The 16,485-nt window shown below is 26.1% G+C and overlaps 2 long non-coding RNA genes across 7 annotated transcripts; both read right to left on the bottom strand.

Moving 5' to 3' along the window:
- Nucleotides 1-1,953: 1,953 nt before the first annotated feature.
- On the bottom strand, nt 1,954-2,422 carry LOC127132539 (uncharacterized). The gene is made up of 2 exons (XR_007806769.1): nt 2,330-2,422; nt 1,954-2,207 (listed from the first exon to the last, which is right to left on the bottom strand). It is a non-coding gene; the product is annotated as an uncharacterized LOC127132539 (long non-coding RNA).
- Nucleotides 2,423-5,011: 2,589 nt separating this feature from the next.
- Nucleotides 5,012-14,689, bottom strand: LOC127132537 (uncharacterized). 6 transcript variants are annotated; one of them, XR_007806767.1, is made up of 2 exons: nt 14,597-14,689; nt 5,012-5,265 (listed from the first exon to the last, which is right to left on the bottom strand). It is a non-coding gene; the product is annotated as an uncharacterized LOC127132537 (long non-coding RNA). The 6 variants fall into 6 exon arrangements; XR_007806768.1 differs by lacking the exon at nt 14,597-14,689 and adding an exon at nt 11,529-11,621; XR_007806765.1 differs by lacking the exon at nt 5,012-5,265 and adding an exon at nt 8,081-8,334.
- Nucleotides 14,690-16,485: the final 1,796 nt, after the last annotated feature.

Raw genomic sequence — 16,485 nt, 5'->3', positions numbered from 1 at the left:
AAACAAATAAATATTTTAAATAATATAATATGTATATTTGACTAATATATTATCGGCTTGATTATAATTTTGGATTGTCTATTTTATCTCATTCAAATAGTCTCTTATTTTAAATTTCAATCAATTTTGATTATTTTTTTCTTCTTTTTCTTTTACTTCTCCTTGATAATTTGTCCATTTTTTTAATAATGTATAACTTATATTTTTTATCTCCATAGTTCTAACAACATTGTTTTGGTCTTCTTCTCTCATTTTTGGATTAAAAATTGACATGTCAATTTTCTAATAACCTATATTTAAATTTTTTTATCTTTAATATATAATTCTATATGATAATATCTCATGTATTATAAGTAATATATCATTTGAAAATGGTAGAGTTAGAAAAAACCAGTTTGAATTTATAATATGGAAACTAATTCTATCAATCTCACAACTTTACAACGACAATCAATATTGAGTTGAACGAAAATCAATATTGAGTTAGCCAATGTAACTATGTTTGAAAGAGATGGAATGATGATGATGAAGCATGGTTGAAAGAATAACTATAACAGAGTATTTTGTCTGCTTGTAGAAAACACAAGGAATCTTTTGGGGGGAGAATATTTGAATGTTTTAAGTTTCAATATTGACACATTAATTTTTTAAAAATATTTAAATGAGAAATCTGATGCTTTTATTTAACGAGACAATTTTACAAAATTGGTTCATGTTCTGTGGATAGAAAGATTTTAGATGGGTTAATCCGTTTTTTTTCAATTTTACTCTAATATTAATTCATAAAGGTTTTAAATGGGTTAACTGAGCCGAATTATCCCAATTCAATCAATTGAACCATCCGACTCAATCCGGTAAAACAATTAGGAATACTTTACTGTTATTGTTATGTGCTTAAGGTCAAAAGAGATATTGTTTTTTTCAAGCAAATTCATTGTTGGGATGTGATGTTTTTATTTACAAAATAATAATGTGTTTATAATTAAAAATATTTTTTATTTATAAAATAGTATGTTTATAATTAAAGAGATTTTAATCAAACAAAATGGTGTGTTCGACCTAAGAGCATTTGGTTTAGATGGTAGGGTTTCTTCTAGCTTAATCAAAGGTCTTGAGTTTGAACTCAGCCTTGGGCGGTGCTAAATCTCTTAAGGGAAAAGTTTATCGCCTTATAATACTATTTGAGTCGAGGATAAGTCTCTCCAGTTGCACGCAGATGATGTTTGATTTATAAAAATAATATTCTCAAAAGAGATATTAATAAATTATATATAACTTTTGTTTCAATAAAATACCAACTGAAATTATTTTCCACGTGGTAGATTCCTTGGTCTAATTTGCATTAAAGCGAAGGTTCAATAACCACCATCCTAACTTTACTCATATTTCATTTATATACCCTTGATATAAAATGTAGTTTCCGCTATAAAAACCGCAGGCAATCCTATGGAATTTGTTGCCAATGCCTTATCCGCAGGAATTTATTTTTTATTTATTGAAGTCGCCGCAAAAATAATTCTTTAAAAAATTTTAATCATGAGGAAATCAGGAAAATATAGAGTTAGAGGTATGAAAGGTTGAGTTTAGGTACATTTGAAGAGTTTAAAAGTTTAGGTAATACCTGAACATCCTAAGCTACTCGAAGTAAGATGCAAATCCAACATGTAGATTTGTGCCATGGTATTTTCTGATTAGTTTATAATGACAATCCAACATAAATTAGACTGCATGCATGTATGGTTGGTTGGGAAATAAATATTTTTAGCACCAAAATGATGAAAATGAGGTAAAAGACAACTACATTATTTAAGTTAGATAATCTTATTGCGGTTAGCGTTCTTGTGAATATCTTTGGTGTAAAGTGTTTATCGAGAGAACTAGATTTTAGCCGATCAGAACTAGACTTTGGTGTCAAATAATATATAAATAAAAACAGAGAAGGAAAAGCTAACATGTAGCAAGAAAATTGAATTTATTTTGATTCGCTCTTACATTTAAAATTGAAACATTTGTGATATATTTGTTATAGACTTAACATTTATGTACACAAATGCATTTATATTTAGGACTAGAAGGGTTTCCATAGGCCTCGCAATGTCCGTTGCCATTATAAGTTTGAGAGCACCATTGTCTACATCCAGCAAGGAAACAATCACCTTCACGGGGAGTGGTACATACTTGATCAGCTTGACATCTCATTGTTACAACTGTGAATAAGAAAAGCATAATTACACTCCTATAATAATTAAGTTTTTGATCATGTTAACAAAATAAATCAACATTAACACATAATTTAGTTCTACGAAATACAATAACAAAATTTATATACCTGAAAAAATAAAGAAAATGACAAAAATTGGCATGAAAGAAAACTTAGTCATTTTGAATAGCTTCAATTTCAATAGAGTGAATGCGTATTCTGTCTATGCAAAACCTCGAATTTATATAAAAAGAACAAATATAATATACTTTATTTGTTGGAGAGAATAAATACTTTTTAATATTTTAAATTAAAGCATATTTAGTAATACTTTAGATATAAAAATAAATTCAAACAAAATAAATAGTTTGAACAATAAAATATATATTTGGTTTGATTATAATTTTGGGTTGCCTATTTTATCTCATTCATATAGTCTACCTATTTTAAATTTTAAACAATTTTGATTCTTTTTCTCATTTTTTTTACTTCAAATTGGTAATTTGTCCATTTTTGAATAATGCTTACCATATATTTTTTATCTCTAAAGTATTACAAAAAAAATTTGGTCTTCTTCTCTCATTTTTGGATTAAAAGTTGACATATCTATTTTTTAATATCATGTAATTTATATTTCTTATCTTTAAAATTCTACAAATAATTCTATATGATAATATCTCATGTATCATAAGTAATATATCATTTGAAAATGTTAGAGGGAGAAAAAAACGGTTTGAATTTATAATATGGAAACTAATTTAATAAATCTCTTGAAATAGGAATATCAAAAGTGTAATTAAAACATTTAATTATTTTAATAGAATATATTGGTAAAACTACCAATATTTTAAAAATCAAACTGGACATTGAATTGGTTAATCTGGATAAACCTACATTCAAACCGTTTATTAAACCGTTGATTAAATAAATTAGTAATATGAAATTACATTTCATAGATATGTCATACGCTTCACAACTTAATAAAATAAATATTTCAAAATATATGACAAACTTAATACAACAATATCAATAGTATACATAATAACACAACTTAGTTGTACACTTAATTTCATCTTTCATTTAAAAAAAATTTGAACAAATTAAATAATTTCAATAAATTAAATTAAATCAATTCAAACCAAAATTAAAATAATAGAACATAAATCCTAAAATAAAAATAAAATAATTAAGAATATCTAATTAAAATAGAATAAAATTATTAAAAGTAAACAATACCGTATACCTAATTGAATAAAAGTAAGCAAAATTGATTTCAATGACGATAAACAGGTCATAAGTTGACAACGATGAACAATATTGAGGTAAATGACAACCAATATTGAGTTGGACATTGTGACTATGTTTGAAAGAGGCGGAGTCATGATGGTGAAGCGCGGTTGAAAGAATAACTATAACAAAGTATTTTGTATGCTTGTAGAAAAAACAAGGAATTTTTGTGTGAATGTTTGAATGTTTTAAGTTTTGATATTGACATATTAAACTATTTTTCAAATTAAAAATGTGAAATTTGATGCATATTTTTGAATCAGACGAGTTTACAAAATTTGTTAATATTATTTGGTTAGAACGATTTTGGATGGGTTAATCCGATTTTTTCAATTTTACTCTAATATTAATTCATAATGGTTTTAAATGGGTTAACTGAGTCGAATTATCCCAATTCAATCGATTGAGCCATCCGAATCGAACCGGTAAAAAATTTATGAATACTTTACTGTTATTGTTAGGTGTTTAAGGTCAAAAAGAGATATTGTTTTTTTCAAGCAAATTCATTGTTGGAATGTGATGTTTTTAGTTACAAAGTAATAATGTGTTTATAATTAAAAATATTTTTATTTATAAAATAGTATGTTTATAATTAAAGAGATTTTAATCAAACAAAATGGTGTGTTCGACCTAAGAGCATTTGGTTTAGATGGTACGGTTTCTTCTAGCTTAATCAAAGGTCTTGAGTTTGAACTCAGCCTTGGGCGGTGCTAAATCTCTTAAGGGAAAAGTTTATCGCCTTATAATACTATTTGAGTCGAGGATAGGTCTCTGCAGTTGCGCGCAGATGATGTTTGATTTATAAAAAAAATATTCTCAAAAGAGATATTAATAAATTATATATAACTTTTGTTTCAATAAAATACCAACTGAAATTATTTTCTACGTGGTTGATTCCTTGGTCTAATTTGCATTAAAGCGAAGGTTCAATAACCACCATCCTAACTTTACTTATATTTCATTTATATACCCTTGATATAAAATGTAGTTTCCGCTATAAAAACCGCATGCAATCCTATGGAATTTGTTGCCAATGCCTTATCCGCAGGAATTTATTTTTTATTTATTGAAGTCGCCGCAAAAATAATTCTTTAAAAAATTTTGATCATGAGCAAATCGGGAAAATATAGAGTTAGAGGTATGAAAGGTTAAGTTTAGGTACATTTGAAGAGTTTGACAATTTATGTATTACCTGAATATCCTAAGCTACTCGAAGTAAGATGCAAATCCAACATGTAGATTTGTGCCATGGTATTTTCTAATTAGTTTATAATGACAATCCAACATATATTAGACTGCATGCATGTATGGTTAGTTGGGAAATAAATATTTTTAGCACCAAAATGATGAAAATGAGGTAAAAGACAACTACACCTTTTAAGTTAGATAATCTTATTGCGGTTAGTGTTCTTGTGAATATCTTTGATGTAAAGTGTTTATCGAGAGAACTAGATTTTAGCCGATCGGAACTAGACTTTGGTGTCAAATAATATATAAATAAAAACAGAGAAGGAAAAGCTAACATGTAGCAAGAAAATTGAATTTATTTTGATTCGCTCTTACATTTAAAATTGAAACATTTGTGATATATTTGTTATAGACTTAACATTTATGTACACAAATGCATTTATATTTAGGACTAGAAGGGTTTCCATAGGCCTCGCAATGTCCGTTGCCATTATAAGTTTGAGAGCACCATTGTCTACATCCAGCAAGGAAACAATCACCTTCACGGGGAGTGGTACATACTTGATCAGCTTGACATCTCATTGTTACAACTGTGAATAAGAAAAGCATAATTACACTCCTATAATAATTAAGTTTTTGATCATGTTAAGAAAATAAATCAACATTACCACATATTTAAGTGCTACGAAATACAATAACAAAATTTATATTCCTGAAAAGATAAAGAAAATGACAAAAATTGGCATGAAAGAAAACTTAGTCATTTTGAATAGCTTCAATTTCAATAGAGTGAATGCGTATTCTGTCTATGCAAAACCTCGAATTTATATAAAAAGAACAAATATAATATAATTGATTTGTTGGAGAGAATAAATATTTTTTAATATTTTAAAGTAAAGCATATTTAGTAAATACTTTAGATATAAAAATAAATTCAAACAAAATAAATAGTTTTAACAATAAAAATATGTATATTTGACTAATATATATTTGGTTTGATTATAATTTTGGGTTGCCTATTTTATCTCATTCATATAGTCTCCCTATTTTAAATTTTAAACAATTTTCATTCTTTTTCTCATTTTTTTTACTTCAAATTGATAATTTGTCCATTTTTGGATAATGCTTAAGATATATTTTTTATCTCTAAAGTATTACAAAAAAAAATTGGTCTTCTTCCCTCATTTTTTGGATTAAAAGTTGACATATCTATTTTTTAATATCATATAATTTATATTTTTTATCTTTAAAATTCTACAAATATTCTATATGATAATATCTCATGTATCATATGTAATATATCATTTGAAAATGTTAGAGGTAGAAAAAACAGTTTGAATTTATAATATGGAACCTAATTCTATAAATCTCTTGAAATAGGAATATCAAAAGTGTAATTGAAACATTTAAATATTCTAATAGAATATATTGGTAAAGCTACCAATATTTTAAAAATCAAACTGGACATTGAATTGGTTAAACTGGATAAACCTACATTCAAACCGTTTATTAAACCGTTGATTAAATAAATTAGTAATATGAAATTACATTTCATAGATATGTCATACACTTCACAACTTAATAAAATAAATATTTCAAATATATGACAAACTTAATACAACAATATCAATAGTATACATAAAAACACAACTTAGTTGTACACTTAATTTCAACTTTCATTTAAAAAAAATTGGAACAAATAAAATAATTTCAATAAATTAAATTAAATCAATTCAAACCAAAATTAAAATAATAGAACATAAATCCTAAAATAAATAAAATAATTAAGAATATCTAATTAAAATAGAATAATTTATTAAAAGTAAACAATACCGTATACCTAATTGAATAAAAGTAAGCAAAATTGATTTGAATGACGATAAACAGGTGATAAGTTGACAACGACGAACAATATTGAGTTGAATGACAAGCAATATTGAGTTGGACAGTGTGACTATGTTTGAAAGAGGCGGAGTCATGATGGTCAAGAGCGGTTGAAAGAATAACTATAACAAAGTATTTTGTATGCTTGTAGAAAAAACAAGGAATTTTTGTGTGAATGTTTGAATGTTTTAAGTTTTGATATTGACATATTAAACTATTTTTCAAATTAAAAATGTGAAATTTGATGCATATTTTTGAATCAGACGAGTTTACAAAATTGGTTAATATTATTTGGTTAGAACGATTTTGGATGGGTTAATCCGATTTTTTGAATTTTATTCTAATATTAATTCATAATGGTTTTAAATGGGTTAACTGAGTCGAATTATCCCAATTCAATCGATTGAGCCATCCGAATCGAACCGGTAAAAAATTTATGAATACTTTACTGTTATTGTTAGGTGTTTAAGGTCAAAAAGAGATATTGTTTTTTTCAAGCAAATTCATTGTTGGAATGTGATGTTTTTAGTTACAAAGTAATAATGTGTTTATAATTAAAAATATTTTTATTTATAAAATAGTATGTTTATAATTAAAGAGATTTTAATCAAACAAAATGGTGTGTTCGACCTAAGAGCATTTGGTTTAGATGGTAGGGTTTCTTCTAGCTTAATCAAAGGTCTTGAGTTTGAACTCAGCCTTGGGCGGTGCTAAATCTCTTAAGGGAAAAGTTTATCGCCTTATAATACTATTTGAGTCGAGGATAGGTCTCTGCAGTTGCGCGCAGATGATATTTGATTTATAAAAAAATATTCTCAAAAGAGATATTAATAAATTATATATAACTTTTGTTTCAATAAAATACCAACTGAAATTATTTTCCACGTGGTAGATTCCTTGGTCTAATTTGCATTAAAGCGAAGGTTCAATAACCACCATCCTAACTTTACTTATATTTCATTTATATACCCTTGATATAAAATGTAGTTTCCGCTATAAAAACCGCATGCAATCCTATGGAATTTGTTGCCAATGCCTTATCCGCAGGAATTTATTTTTTATTTATTGAAGTCGCCGCAAAAATAATTCTTTAAAAATTTTGATCATGAGCAAATCGGGAAAATATAGAGTTAGAGGTATGAAAGGTTAAGTTTAGGTACATTTGAAGAGTTTGACAATTTATGTATTACCTGAATATCCTAAGCTACTCGAAGTAAGATGCAAATCCAACATGTAGATTTGTGCCATGGTATTTTCTAATTAGTTTATAATGACAATCCAACATATATTAGACTGCATGCATGTATGGTTAGTTGGGAAATAAATATTTTAGCACCAAAATGATGAAAATGAGGTAAAAGACAACTACACCTTTTAAGTTAGATAATCTTATTGCGGTTAGTGTTCTTGTGAATATCTTTGATGTAAAGTGTTTATCGAGAGAACTAGATTTTAGCCGATCGGAACTAGACTTTGGTGTCAAATAATATATAAATAAAAACAGAGAAGGAAAAGCTAACATGTAGCAAGAAAATTGAATTTATTTTGATTCGCTCTTACATTTAAAATTGAAACATTTGTGATATATTTGTTATAGACTTAACATTTATGTACACAAATGCATTTATATTTAGGACTAGAAGGGTTTCCATAGGCCTCGCAATGTCCGTTGCCATTATAAGTTTGAGAGCACCATTGTCTACATCCAGCAAGGAAACAATCACCTTCACGGGGAGTGGTACATACTTGATCAGCTTGACATCTCATTGTTACAACTGTGAATAAGAAAGCATAATTACACTCCTATAATAATTAAGTTTTTGATCATGTTAAGAAAATAAATCAACATTACCACATATTTAAGTGCTACGAAATACAATAACAAAATTTATATTCCTGAAAAGATAAAGAAAATGACAAAAATTGGCATGAAAGAAAAACTTAGTCATTTTGAATAGCTTCAATTTCAATAGAGTGAATGCGTATTCTGTCTATGCAAAACCTCGAATTTATATAAAAAGAACAAATATAATATAATTGATTTGTTGGAGAGAATAAATATTTTTTAATATTTTAAAGTAAAGCATATTTAGTAAATACTTTAGATATAAAAATAAATTCAAACAAAATAAATAGTTTTAACAATAAAATATGTATATTTGACTAATATATATTTGGTTTGATTATAATTTTGGGTTGCCTATTTTATCTCATTCATATAGTCTCCCTATTTTAAATTTTAAACAATTTTCATTCTTTTTCTCATTTTTTTTACTTCAAATTGATAATTTGTCCATTTTTGGATAATGCTTAAGATATATTTTTTTATCTCTAAAGTATTACAAAAAAAAATTGGTCTTCTTCCCTCATTTTTGGATTAAAAGTTGACATATCTATTTTTTAATATCATATAATTTATATTTTTTATCTTTAAAATTCTACAAATAATTCTATATGATAATATCTCATGTATCATATGTAATATATCATTTGAAAATGTTAGAGGTAGAAAAAACAGTTTGAATTTATAATATGGAACCTAATTCTATAAATCTCTTGAAATAGGAATATCAAAAGTGTAATTGAAACATTTAATATTCTAATAGAATATATTGGTAAAGCTACCAATTTTAAAAATCAAACTGGACATTGAATTGGTTAAACTGGATAAACCTACATTCAAACCGTTTATTAAACCGTTGATTAAATAAATTAGTAATATGAAATTACATTTCATAGATATGTCATACACTTCACAACTTAATAAAATAAATATTTCAAAATATATGACAAACTTAATACAACAATATCAATAGTATACATAAAAACACAACTTAGTTGTACACTTAATTTCAACTTTCATTTAAAAAAAATTGGAACAAATAAAATAATTTCAATAAATTAAATTAAATCAATTCAAACCAAAATTAAAATAATAGAACATAAATCCTAAAATAAAAATAAAATAATTAAGAATATCTAATTAAAATAGAATAAATTTATTAAAAGTAAACAATACCGTATACCTAATTGAATAAAAGTAAGCAAAATTGATTTGAATGACGATAAACAGGTGATAAGTTGACAACGACGAACAATATTGAGTTGAATGACAAGCAATATTGAGTTGGACAGTGTGACTATGTTTGAAAGAGGCGGAGTCATGATGGTCAAGAGCGGTTGAAAGAATAACTATAACAAAGTATTTTGTATGCTTGTAGAAAAAACAAGGAATTTTTGTGTGAATGTTTGAATGTTTTAAGTTTTGATATTGACATATTAAACTATTTTTCAAATTAAAAATGTGAAATTTGATGCATATTTTTGAATCAGACGAGTTTACAAAATTGGTTAATATTATTTGGTTAGAACGATTTTGGATGGGTTAATCCGATTTTTTGAATTTTATTCTAATATTAATTCATAATGGTTTTAAATGGGTTAACTGAGTCGAATTATCCCAATTCAATCGATTGAGCCATCCGAATCGAACCGGTAAAAAATTTATGAATACTTTACTGTTATTGTTAGGTGTTTAAGGTCAAAAAGAGATATTGTTTTTTTCAAGCAAATTCATTGTTGGAATGTGATGTTTTTAGTTACAAAGTAATAATGTGTTTATAATTAAAAATATTTTTATTTATAAAATAGTATGTTTATAATTAAAGAGATTTTAATCAAACAAAATGGTGTGTTCGACCTAAGAGCATTTGGTTTAGATGGTAGGGTTTCTTCTAGCTTAATCAAAGGTCTTGAGTTTGAACTCAGCCTTGGGCGGTGCTAAATCTCTTAAGGGAAAAGTTTATCGCCTTATAATACTATTTGAGTCGAGGATAGGTCTCTGCAGTTGCGCGCAGATGATATTTGATTTATAAAAAAAATATTCTCAAAAGAGATATTAATAAATTATATATAACTTTTGTTTCAATAAAATACCAACTGAAATTATTTTCCACGTGGTAGATTCCTTGGTCTAATTTGCATTAAAACGAAGGTTCAATAACCACCATCCTAACTTTACTTATATTTCATTTATATACCCTTGATATAAAATGTAGTTTCCGCTATAAAAACCGCATGCAATCCTATGGAATTTGTTGCCAATGCCTTATCCGCAGGAATTTATTTTTTATTTATTGAAGTCGCCGCAAAAATAATTCTTTAAAAAATTTTGATCATGAGCAAATCGGGAAAATATAGAGTTAGAGGTATGAAAGGTTAAGTTTAGGTACATTTGAAGAGTTTGACAATTTATGTATTACCTGAATATCCTAAGCTACCCGAAGTAAGATGCAAATCCAACATGTAGATTTGTGCCATGGTATTTTCTAATTAGTTTATAATGACAATCCAACATATATTAGACTGCATGCATGTATGGTTAGTTGGGAAATAAATATTTTTAGCACCAAAATGATGAAAATGAGGTAAAAGACAACTACACCTTTTAAGTTAGATAATCTTATTGCGGTTAGTGTTCTTGTGAATATCTTTGATGTAAAGTGTTTATCGAGAGAACTAGATTTTAGCCGATTGGAACTAGACTTTGGTGTCAAATAATATATAAATAAAACAGAGAAGGAAAAGCTAACATGTAGCAAGAAAATTGAATTTATTTTGATTCGCTCTTACATTTAAAATTGAAACATTTGTGATATATTTGTTATAGACTTAACATTTATGTACACAAATGCATTTATATTTAGGACTAGAAGGGTTTCCATAGGCCTCGCAATGTCCGTTGCCATTATAAGTTTGAGAGCACCATTGTCTACATCCAGCAAGGAAACAATCACCTTCACGGGGAGTGGTACATACTTGATCAGCTTGACATCTCATTGTTACAACTGTGAATAAGAAAAGCATAATTACACTCCTATAATAATTAAGTTTTTGATCATGTTAAGAAAATAAATCAACATTACCACATATTTAAGTGCTACGAAATACAATAACAAAATTTATATACCTGAAAAAATAAAGAAAATGACAAAAATTGGCATGAAAGAAAACTTAGTCATTTTGAATAGCTTCAATTTCAATAGAGTGAATGCGTATTCTGTCTATGCAAAACCTCGAATTTATATAAAAAGAACAAATATAATATAAATTGATTTGTTGGAGAGAATAAATATTTTTTAATATTTTAAAGTAAAGCATATTTAGTAAATACTTTAGATATAAAAATAAATTCAAACAAAATAAATAGTTTTAACAATAAAATATGTATATTTGACTAATATATATTTGGTTTGATTATAATTTTTGGGTTGCCTATTTTATCTCATTCATATAGTCTCCCTATTTTAAATTTTAAACAATTTTCATTCTTTTTCTCATTTTTTTTACTTCAAATTGATAATTTGTCCATTTTTGGATAATGCTTAAGATATATTTTTTATCTCTAAAGTATTACAAAAAAAAATTGGTCTTCTTCCCTCATTTTAGGATTAAAAGTTGACATATCTATTTTTTAATATCATATAATTTATATTTTTTATCTTTAAAATTCTACAAATAATTCTATATGATAATATCTCATGTATCATATGTAATATATCATTTGAAAATGTTAGAGGTAGAAAAAACAGTTTGAATTTATAATATGGAACCTAATTCTATAAATCTCTTGAAATAGGAATATCAAAAGTGTAATTGAAACATTTAATTATTCTAATAGAATATATTGGTAAAGCTACCAATATTTTAAAAATCAAACTGGACATTGAATTGGTTAAACTGGATAAACCTACATTCAAACCGTTTATTAAACCGTTGATTAAATAAATTAGTAATATGAAATTACATTTCATAGATATGTCATACACTTCACAACTTAATAAAATAAATATTTCAAAATATATGACAAACTTAATACAACAATATCAATAGTATACATAAAAAACAACTTAGTTGTACACTTAATTTCAACTTTCATTTAAAAAAAATTTGAACAATTAAATAATTTCAATAAATTAATTAAATCAATTCAAACCAAAATTAAAATAATAGAACATAAATCCTAAAATAAAAATAAAATAATTAAGAATATCTAATTAAAATAGAATAAATTTATTAAAAGTAAACAATACCGTATACCTAATTGAATAAAAGTAAGCAAAATTGATTTGAATGACGATAAACAGGTGATAAGTTGACAACGACGAACAATATTGAGTTGAATGACAAGCAATATTGAGTTGGACAGTGTGACTATGTTTGAAAGAGGCGGAGTCATGATGGTCAAGCGCGGTTGAAAGAATAACTATAACAAAGTATTTTGTATGCTTGTAGAAAAAACAAGGAATTTTTGTGTGAATGTTTGAATGTTTTAAGTTTTGATATTGACGTATTAAACTATTTTTCAAATTAAAAATGTGAAATTTGATGCATATTTTTGAATCAGACGATTTTACAAAATTGGTTAATATTATTTGGTTAGAACGATTTTGGATGGGTTAATCCGATTTTTTCAATTTTACTCTAATATTAATTCATAAAGGTTTTAAATGGGTTAACTGAGTAGAATTATCCCAATTCAATCGATTGAACCATCCGAATCGAACCAGTAAAAAATTTATGAATAATTTACTGTTATTGTTAGGTGTTTAAGGTCAAAAAGAGATATTGTTTTTTTCAAGCAAATTCATTGTTGGGATGTGATGTTTTTATTTACAAAGTAATAATGTGTTTATAATTAAAAATATTTTATTTATAAAATAGTATGTTTATAATTAAAGAGATTTTAATCAAACAAATGGTGTGTTCGACCTAAGAGCATTTGGTTTAGATGGTACGGTTTCTTCTAGCTTAATCAAAGGTCTTGAGTTTGAACTCAGCCTTGGGCGGTGCTAAATCTCTTAAGGGAAAAGTTTATCGCCTTATAATACTATTTGAGTCGAGGATAGGTCTCTGCAGTTGCGCGCAAATGATGTTTGATTTATAAAAAAAAGATTCTCAAAAGAGATATTAATAATTATATATAACTTTTGTTTCAATAAAATACCAACTGAAATTATTTTCCACGTGGTAGATTCCTTGGTCTAATTTGCATTAAAGCGAAGGTTCAATAACCACCATCCTAACTTTACTCATATTTCATTTATATACCCTTGATATAAAATGTAGTTTCCGCTATAAAAACCGCAGGCAATCCTATGGAATTTATTGCCAATGCCTTATCCGCAGGAATTTATTTTTTATTTATTGAAGTCGCCGCAAAAATAATTCTTTAAAAATTTTTGATCATGAGCAAATCGGGAAAATATAGAGTTAGAGGTATGAAAGGTTAAGTTTAGGTACATTAAGAAGAGTTTGACAATTTAGGTATTACCTGAACATCCTAAGCTACTCGAAGTAAGATGCAAATCCAACATGTAGATTTGTGCCATGGTATTTCTGATTAGTTTATAATGACAATCCAACATATATTAGACTGCATGCATGTATGGTTGGTGGGAAATAAATATTTTTAGCACCAAAATGATGAAAATGAGGTAAAAGACAACTACACCTTTTAAGTTAGATAATCTTATTGCGGTTAGTGTTCTTGTGAATATCTTTGATGTAAAGTGTTTATCGAGAGAACTAGATTTTAGCCGATCGGAACTAGACTTTGGTGTCAAATAATATATAAATAAACAGAGAAGGAAAAGCTAACATGTAGCAAGAAAATTGAATTTATTTTGATTCGCTCTTACATTTAAATTGAAACATTTGTGATATATTTGTTATAGACTTAACATTTATGTACACAAATGCATTTATATTTAGGACTAGAAGGGTTTCCATAGGCCTCGCAATGTCCGTTGCCATTATAAGTTTGAGAGCACCATTGTCTACATCCAGCAAGGAAACAATCACCTTCACGGGGAGTGGTACATACTTGATCAGCTTGACATCTCATTGTTACAACTGTGAATAAGAAAAGCATAATTACACTCCTATAATAATTAAGTTTTTGATCATGTTAAGAAAATAAATCAACATTACCACATATTAAGTTAGCTACGAAATACAATAACAAAATTTATATACCTGAAAAAATAAAGAAAATGACAAAAATTGGCATGAAAGAAAACTTAGTCATTTTGAATAGCTTCAATTTCAATAGAGTGAATGCGTATTCTGTCTATGCAAAACCTCAAATTTATATAAAAAGAACAAATATAATATAATTGATTTGTTGGAGAGAATAAATATTTTTTAATATTTTAAAGTAAAGCATATTTAGTAAATACTTTAGATATAAAAATAAATTCAAACAAAATAAATAGTTTTAACAATAAAATATGTATATTTGACTAATATATATTTGGTTTGATTATAATTTTGGGTTGCCTATTTTATCTCATTCATATAGTCTCCCTATTTTAAATTTTAAACAATTTTCATTCTTTTTCTCATTTTTTTTACTTCAAATTGATAATTTGTCCATTTTTGGATAATGCTTAAGATATATTTTTTATCTCTAAAGTATTACAAAAAAAAATTGGTCTTCTTCCCTCATTTTTGGATTAAAAGTTGACATATCTATTTTTTAATATCATATAATTTATATTTTTATCTTTAAAATTCTACAAATAATTCTATATGATAATATCTCATGTATCATATGTAATATATCATTTGAAAATGTTAGAGGTAGAAAAAACAGTTTGAATTTATAATATGGAACCTAATTCTATAAATCTCTTGAAATAGGAATATCAAAAGTGTAATTGAAACATTTAATTATTCTAATAGAATATATTGGTAAAGCTACCAATATTTTAAAAATCAAACTGGACATTGAATTGGTTAAACTGGATAAACCTACATTCAAACCGTTTATTAAACCGTTGATTAAATAAATTAGTAATATGAAATTACATTTCATAGATATGTCATACACTTCACAACTTAATAAAATAAATATTTCAAAATATATGACAAACTTAATACAACAATATCAATAGTATACATAAAAACACAACTTAGTTGTACACTTAATTTCAACTTTCATTTAAAAAAAATTTGAACAAATTAAATAATTTCAATAAATTAAATTAAATCAATTCAAACCAAAATTAAAATAATAGAACATAAATCCTAAAATAAAAATAAAATAATTAAGAATATCTAATTAAAATAGAATAAATTTATTAAAAGTAAACAATACCGTATACCTAATTGAATAAAAGTAAGCAAAATTGATTTGAATGACGATAAACAGGTGATAAGTTGACAACGACGAACAATATTGAGTTGAATGACAAGCAATATTGAGTTGGACAGTGTGACTATGTTTGAAAGAGGCGGAGTCATGATGGTCAAGCGCGGTTGAAAGAATAACTATAACAAAGTATTTTGTATGCTTGTAGAAAAAACAAGGAATTTTTGTGTGAATGTTTGAATGTTTTAAGTTTTGATATTGACGTATTAAACTATTTTTCAATTAAAAATGTGAAATTTGATGCATATTTTTGAATTAGACGATTTTACAAAATTGGTTAATATTATTTGGTTAGAACGATTTTGGATGGGTTAATCCGATTTTTTCAATTTTACTCTAATATTAATTCATAAAGGTTTTAAATGGGTTAACTGAGTCGAATTATCCCAATTCAATCGATTGAACCATCCGAATCGAACCGGTAAAAAATTTATGAATAATTTACTGTTATTGTTAGGTGTTTAAGGTCAAAAAGAGATATTGTTTTTTTCAAGCAAATTCATTGTTGGGATGTGATGTTTTTATTTACAAAGTAATAATGTGTTTATAATTAAAAATATTTTTATTTATAAAATAGTATGTTTATAATTAAAGAGATTTTAATCAAACAAAATGGTGTGTTCGACCTAAGAGCATTTGGTTTAGATGGTACGGTTTCTTCTAGCTTAATCAAAGGTCTTGAGTTTGAACTCAGCCTTGGGCGGTGCTAAAT

This window comes from Lathyrus oleraceus, chromosome 3 (genome assembly GCF_024323335.1).
Source record: "Lathyrus oleraceus cultivar Zhongwan6 chromosome 3, CAAS_Psat_ZW6_1.0, whole genome shotgun sequence".
Classification (NCBI taxonomy): Eukaryota; Viridiplantae; Streptophyta; class Magnoliopsida; order Fabales; family Fabaceae; genus Lathyrus; species Lathyrus oleraceus.
The sequence above is the reverse complement of the archived record's forward strand: the minus strand, read 5'-3'. Positions and strand labels throughout refer to the sequence as shown.